Source organism: Saimiri boliviensis, chromosome 1 (assembly GCF_048565385.1).
Source record: "Saimiri boliviensis isolate mSaiBol1 chromosome 1, mSaiBol1.pri, whole genome shotgun sequence".
Classification (NCBI taxonomy): domain Eukaryota; kingdom Metazoa; phylum Chordata; class Mammalia; order Primates; family Cebidae; genus Saimiri; species Saimiri boliviensis.
Genome location: NC_133449.1, coordinates 58,698,867 through 58,706,507, shown reverse-complemented (window position 1 = coordinate 58,706,507; position 7,641 = coordinate 58,698,867). Strand labels below are relative to the sequence as shown.

At 41.0% G+C, this 7,641-nt stretch overlaps 1 protein-coding gene across 3 annotated transcripts in view; it reads left to right on the top strand.

Annotated features, from left to right (window-relative positions):
- The first annotated feature begins 564 nt into the window (after nucleotides 1-564).
- Nucleotides 565-7,641, top strand: part of CTNNA2 (catenin alpha 2) — a 1,155,573-nt gene continuing 1,148,496 nt past the window's right edge. Inside the window, exon 1 of one of the 3 annotated variants that reach the window (XM_074397692.1) lies at nucleotides 565-841. The gene's annotated coding sequence lies outside the window, so the exon portion shown is untranslated. The remainder of the gene's footprint in view (nucleotides 842-7,641) is intronic. The other 2 variants (XM_003922543.4, XM_010333399.3) reach the window with 2 other exon arrangements.

The following is a 7,641-nucleotide window of genomic DNA, read 5'->3' as shown; positions in this document are numbered from 1 at the left end:
ACTCCATTTGTTTTAACAATTCCATCCTCTTCTAGGTTCTTTTAAAGTCCAAATCTCCTCCCCTCTCCCCTCGGAACTCCAGATCCTAACAAACCTCCCTTCGGCAGCAGTCACTACCTCTGCCGCACTCTGGCCCTGCCCTCCTCCTCCACGTGTCAGACCCTGGCGGGGCTGGCCCTCCTTTCCTACTACGCGACACCCTTATACCCGCCTCCCCTCGCCCCTATCCTGCCCGCTCCCGCACCCAGTCCCTCTCCCAGGGCCTGGCGACTCCGGCGATTCAGCTCCGGGTCCCCGCCCGCAGGGTAACGCGGTTGTCATGGACACGGCACCTGCGCCCTACGGCAGTGCCCCTTCGCCGCCGTCCCCTCCCCCCACCTGCGGCGCCCAGCCGGCCGCGCCTCCCGAGCTCCGCCCCGCCCCGCCCTTTCGGGCGCTCCCCGGGCCGCGCGTGCCCGCGCCACTCCCCCCGCCCCGCCTCGTGCCTTTCCAGGCGCCGCGGAGCCACGGGGCCCGAGGGGGCGCGCGTGCAAGCAAGCGGCCGCGCATGCGCACTGGCTGCCTCCCCTAGCGGCGATCCGGGCCGCTGCCGCTCGCGCTTGGGCAGGACGCGGGGCGGGCGGGGGGAGGGGGGAGCGGCTTCGCTTCCAGCCCCGAGTGAGGCGGAGACCCGGGCGGGCGGGCAGAGCAGGCGGCACCGCACCTCGGCCAGAGGCGGCTGCAGCAGCTGCTGCCCTTGTCCCTGCCGCCGCCTCTCCAGTCCCTTCTGTGATTACCACTCCAGCTGCTGCGAACCGGCGAGAAAAAGGAGGAGGCGAGAAACTCCCACCGACCCACAGAGGTGAGTCCCGGGCAGAGCATCCTCCATCCTTGCCTGCCTCCCTCCCTCCCCAGCTCCCTCCCATCCTCTCCGGCCTCCCCCCTCCCCGCTCCCCAACCCTCCCTCCCTCATCCTTCCCAACATCCCTCTCTCCTCTCCCCTCCTTTCTCCCTTCCAGCCTTTCTTTCATCCCTTTCTTCCTCTCTCCCAGCCCCACTTCCTTCCCACCCTTTCTTTCTTCCCCGTCTTCCCTCAGCCGCTCGCCCTAGAGCACAGCTCTGCATCCCTTTCCTCTTGTCTCCATCTCTTTTCCCCCCTTTCTAACCTCTTCCCCGGTGGGAGGGTGGGAGCATCCCTTGCCTGCTACAACTGTCCGGATTCAGGGGTTCCAGAAAATTGGGCTCGTATACTGAGAGGCACACTCTTAAACAGCGGGTGTCCTGCAGCTCCCTAAATTTTTAGGATGAGGGGTCAAGTTGGGTAGAGTACTGGGAACTGGAGGGAGAAGAGGATCCAGGAAGAATCTATGGATTTGTGCTGTATTAGGGTGGGGGTGGGGAGGGCTGTCACTTGGACATGTTGCCAACAGCCCCCATACCCCTCTTCAGCAGTTTCTTTTTTTCTCCTGGGAATTGCATATTCCCAGCGTGTGTCTCACCAATTTAAAATCCAGCTTCCCCTGCTTTGATTGTCTCCGTGAGAAACCACAACGAAAGAGGAGAAGAGAGGAAAGGAACAAGAGAGAAAAAGGGGAGGGGAGAGAAAGGGAGGTGGCAGTGGAAGCTTGTGTTCTTTTCCCCTAGGCCTCTTTGGATTGACATTTTCAAACCACCCGCCTCATATTTGGCTTGGAATTGAACCTGTGTGTCCTTGGTCTTGTCACTACCTACTTCAAAGGCAGAAACTCTCTAAACTTTAATGCCTGTGTACCACAGCATTATTTATGGAATGTTTTGCTCAGCATGCAAAATACCAAGGCAGAAAGGTTTGGGAAAATAGGGAGCAGAAGGGTGGAAGAGATGTACTTTTGTTCATCATGGGTTAACTTCTCAAGTAGGATAATGGTTAGACAGTTTTGGAGAAATGAGGTTATACTCCACAGGCTTGTAGATATACCATTTAAATGGCATTAGCATTATATCCTTTAACAGATACCCTTACCCATTTTCACCTACCTCATAGGAACCCTGAAGATGTTTGAAGAGAAACATATTGTGTGGTTCCGTTTGTGGTTTACACCAATGGAAAAGTTGAATTAGCTTCAGAACCATTGTTAATAATTTAAAATTGCTGTTGGTTTTGCATCACTTATTTTCACAGAACGCTGTAATTTACCGTGCTCTCTTTAGCTTGCATTCTAACTCGCTATATTATACACATTACCGGCAATTTGACAATTCTTTCTGTAAGTATTGCTGCTGTAAAGTTTATTTATACATGGTGGGACAGCCATACCTCAGAATGTTTAGTATATTTATCATCTCAGAAGGGTCCAGCAGTGTAAGTATAAATCAAAAATTGATATTTTGAAGGCTATATTTTATCCTATTTATATTCTACTAAAAATAAAAAAAACCAGACCAGAAAACCTTAATATATTTAGAATAGCTGTGTTTTATGTTTAAGGTGTATATGTGAGGGACCAAAATTAATGGTGGATTCGTTGAAGTTACCAGTAAGAAACTATGCTATGGAACACATTATTGATTTTTTTCTTTTCATTTAAATTATTATATGACAGTAGTGCAATATGCACTTTTGCATTTTATGGGAATGTAAAGCAGGAGTTGAGATGAAGAGAATTGCCTTCTTAAGTGACTGAGTGCTGATCTGATGAAGAGCTGATAGTTAATCACCTGAGTCAGTGCTGGGGAAGTGTGTAATGTTAGGAATGATGGACTCCTTCAACTCCCCATGGTAGGAATGCAATTCCATTAATGGCTTGGCGGACTCTTCAGCCATGTAGCTAAAGCTTGGTTGAATTACCAGTGTTACCAACATCTTGATGCAGATTGCAGTCAACCTGTGTGTATTGGAATGCTTGTATTACTTAATAGTGAACTTGTAGATTGCAGTGTTTTCCTTTTCCTGGAATACCATGAAACAAGTGAAAGACTGTCATGTTAATTATATATGAGCATAATAAGTTAGTTTTGTCCAAATTCCTTTCAAAAGACTTTTCCCCTCCCAGTATCTCTGCAATTCTTTCTTTGTGAGGCTTCACAGTTGTGAATGTGGGGAAGTGGCAGCCCTTCCACCAGCTTTGCTCTTTCTTTGTTGCAGTTTTTCTGCAGAGTGATGTGGGTGTATGCCCCAGTTTTTGATACTGTGCTTAGTATAGAAAGACAGGTACTTTTCTTTTGTGTTTTTTGTAAACATTAGTCCACTGAATAGTAACAAAACATACCAAGTTATTAAAGAACAATAAAATAAAATAACATTTTGTTTACAGCAAACATTTTAAGAGAGATGATTAAAATTAATGAAATGTGCATATTAGAAGAGCAACTAGTGTCTTTCAAAAGCAGCTTGCTTCCTTGACTGTAATCCAGTTTGCAGATAAAGACTGACTTCCTTTGAAGAATTTCAATCCTAGAGGCTTCTGCCTTTAGTTGACTGGATCTTCAAAAATACATGATACGAAAAAGAGCTAACAGAACATCTTAGGACCCCTGTAAAACATATTGTAGATACATCTTCTATGCCTCCCTCCCTCAGAGCTCTTAACACCTGCCCAACCCTATGCTGAGTAGTGTGAGGTACTCCAAGGAAGTTCGAAGAGGTAAAAGACACTCTCTTTGACCTCAGCTTACAGTCTAGTTGAGAACAGGCATTTGCATGAGGTTCTATTTCACAGTGGCAAAGAACAAGATCTTTGGAGAGAGCTTTAGATGTGAGTACAGGCCCCTGTTCTTAGGATCCTTGTGTCCTACGTACAATTTAAATCTATTTTTTTGTCTGTAAAATGAAAATTGCAGGGAAGTCTGATTCATGGGCTTGCTTTAAAGGTTAATTGTCTTTAGCACAGTACTTGGTGAAAACAAAACATATATTAAGTAAACATTATTATAATTAGGATAAATGGTTTGAACGCATTCCAAGACTGGATATGATTATGTACTAGAAAGACAGAAGAGCAAGTAAGTATTAGAGGAATTGTGAAGAAGACAGGTGTCTGTGTAACTGGGAAAATATTATATTCAGTATTAGCACTGGAGCTTGGACAGAGACTCCTGGGGAAGATTTCCTGCAGGGTGGGTACAAAAGTTGAAACAAAAGCAGAGAGGGAGGAAAAGGCATGGTGTGTCTGAAGAACATCAGGGAGACTATTTACTGGAAGATTTGATGTACAGGTGTGTGTATTAAAAGGTAGAGTACATATAGTCAGTGTAATTATACTGTTACTCGGTAAGACAACTTCTAGTATGGGATCCGTTTCATTACATAGAAGGTTCAGCTATCCATGGAGCTAGTTTAGGTGTCTCACCTAAAGCCCCATCCCAAGACATGAATTCCATGGTCAGCATGATAGTGAGGACCCAGAACAGTCTTAAGTCTTTTCTTCTAACTTCAAGGCAGAGGGAAAACTTGACCTTTGCTGAACAATAAAGATTTAATATTATGGTTACTATAACTCTTGTTTTTCCTTACCCTATGAATATTCCAGGACTATATCTTAGAGTATATAACCAAGATTATTTTGCTTTGACCTGTATGAAGCCAGTACTTGTTAGGGTAATTGTATTTCCAGGGGCTTATTTTTTTTACTTCATGGTTGACTTTTCCTAATTACAAAATCCCCTTTCCTTGGTGTCTAAGATTATTAATAAATTCTAAATGGTTGATGCTCTTTCAGTTTTGTGGCTGTGAGACTAATGGGTGATGAGAACGGAAAGTCTAGCAGGGAACTGGCGTAGAACAGGTTAAATATACACTGGATGTGGAGTGACAGGTGCTCACTGGCAGCATCTGTTGGCACACGTTTGTTTTTAGTTGAGGTTCATAAACTATTATGAAAATTTATCCACAAAATCTTTATCCAACAGCATAAGTGATATGAATGGAATTCTTTTATTCAAAAATGGATTTGTAGAAAATTTTGCCCTCAAGTTTGAAGTTTCAGTATTTATTATGCTCATGTTTAACCCATTTTAATAAAAATGATTTCATTGTTTTCTCCCAAATAGTAAAATATGTCTCATATATTTCTATTTCATAGTTCTAATAATATGCAAAATTGTCCTCTCGAATATTATCTTAAGATGTATTAGTCATAAACATAAATATGTTTCTAAAAGCCAATATGAATATACTTCTAAAAGCTAACAAACCATAGACTGTAGTAGTTTTATTTTCTGTTTGGAGATCTTTCTTAATTTATATTTTAAAAATTCAGCAGATCTAAATAAAACATTTTCAAATGTGTTACTACTAGTCAGCTTTATGTTAGACTACTGGAGATTTTTGATGAATGTAACTTTTCACATTTTTATTTTCCTTATAAGTGAATTTTTGTATCAGAGCTGAATTCTAGCTTAACCATAAATTTGCATCCTATTCCTCTTTGAAATTATTACTTGTAACACATTATACAAAACATAGTGATTGTCTGACTTTACAGAGTTTAATTTTCTAGGGCTTAACTATTGAAAGGGATTTTATTTTTCTTTTTATTTATAGGCCCTATATATACACAACAATTAGACTATTACATTTAGGTATTAGGAAAACTTGCATTCACAGGAGTGAAAAAAGCAGATATGTTCCCCATACATGAAGGTGGTGACCAAACAGGGAGGGAGGTGGAGTAAGGATGAGACAGAATGAATTAATTTTATTTTCTCTTTTGAGCTGAAGGATACATAACTATCTGTTCAATTAGGTATTTTCTATATTTTTGCTGTGATGTCTACTATAATCTATGTTTTCATTGTTTTAAAGTAGGTTTTATATAAACATTTCAATAAATAGTTTTTAAAACTAGAGCAGGGATAAAAAAAAAAACTAATGTAAATCATATGTTGATGTTTTTTAGTATCATGCTACTTTGAGACATCTGACTATTTTGTTTGCTGGGCAGTTTTGGGGAAGCCAGGTAATACATTTATGGTACACATTGAGATGGAGATACATTAAATAAGATCCTAACTTGCTACAGTGTTCCTACATTAAATGAGTGGACATGCCACAGGGCTAGAGATAAAAAAAAGTCCTTGAATTTTATATGGTCTAAAGGGCTACAGAGGCATAACAGAAAATTAATAGAAAGCTTCTGAGATGTTCATATTGCGTAAATTGAGTTTATGTTGTTCATTATGTATCTGCAGTAAATCCAATATCTTTTTTTATGGCCCCTTGATGTTTTGGAACTAAAGTCATGGACTCTTGATGGAGCTATGTCAGTTGTTCTTCCACAACCCACTCAGAAACTACAAGGACTCCAGAAATCACCAGAGGATCTGATGTTATCGTGATTTATTTGTAAGCATTTGGGGAAAATTCAGTCTTCCAAGTTTAACTTAAATTCATAGGGCTTGAAGCAGTTGTTAAATATCATCAATCCATCTTCCAGTGAGGAAGTAGCAATGTTTCTTAACTACTTTAGAAAGAACTACTTGTCCTCACTTGTTTCTAGGAAAGGGTATCTTATAATTCTTTAGAGTTTACCACTTCATTCTGTTTCTTCAGGCATTGATAATTGCCAGAGTAATTTCACAAAATATGTTTTTTTTCTTAATTTACAGAAGTAGAGTAAAGAAGTGTATACAAGACTCAAATTTCTTGGGTAAGGCTGGGCACGTTGGCTCATGCCTATAATCCCAGCACTTTGGGAGGCCTAGGCAGGCAAATCACCTGAGGCCAGAAGTTTAAGACCAGCCTGGCCAACATGGGGAAAACCCATCTCTATTAAAAATACAAAAATTAGTTGGGTGTGGTGTCTGGCAACTGTAATCCCAGTGTCATGGGTGGCTGAGGCAGGAGAATCACTTGAACCCTGGAGTCGAAGGCTGCAGTGAGCCGAGATCACACCACTGCACTTTAGCTTGGGTGATAGCACGAGACTCCGTCTCAAAAACAAAAAAAAAAACCAAAAAATAATAAGGTCTTGGGGAAAAACAAATCTGTATCTAAATTAATCTCTTTACTGCACTTATGCTTTTCATGTATTTTTTTTATTATATTGCATAGCATGAATTCATTCAACAGGTATTTTTTGAAAATGCCTGCTTCGTGTAAAACATTGAGCTAGAGATTATAATTTCATAAGCACATTGAACCAAGGAAACTGAATTCCTCTCCAGGTTTTCAACCAGTGAATTAATTAGTTATGTGACTAAATATTAGGCTCAAACTCTCCAACTCTTACTTATTTTATCTGTCTTTTAAGTGACTTAGACTAGATGATATGTAGATATCTAGCTATAAAATTTCATAATTATACATGTGAATTTTTCTTAAAATTTCAAGGCAAAATGATTTATCTTCATTGTGTTCTGTTTTATTTTTCTTTTGAAACATAAACTTTGGCTGCATAAGAAAAAAGAAAAACTTCACCTTTTATGGCATATGCTTTCCCTTTCCCAATAAAATGGCAAATTTAGCTTCACAGTCCTGGACAAACTGCAAGGAACTAAGAAACCTATCTTTTCTTATCTCTCCATCCTTCCCTCTCTTTCATTTTGGAAGTTCTTCCTACATTGAAGGTTCAAGTCAGTTGCTACAACTATTTAGGGACTCTCCCAGTGTGTGGTTGGCTTGTTTCAATCATCCCAATGTTTGTGAAAGATTATCTGGCATTTATGCATTTAGAATGAGATAAT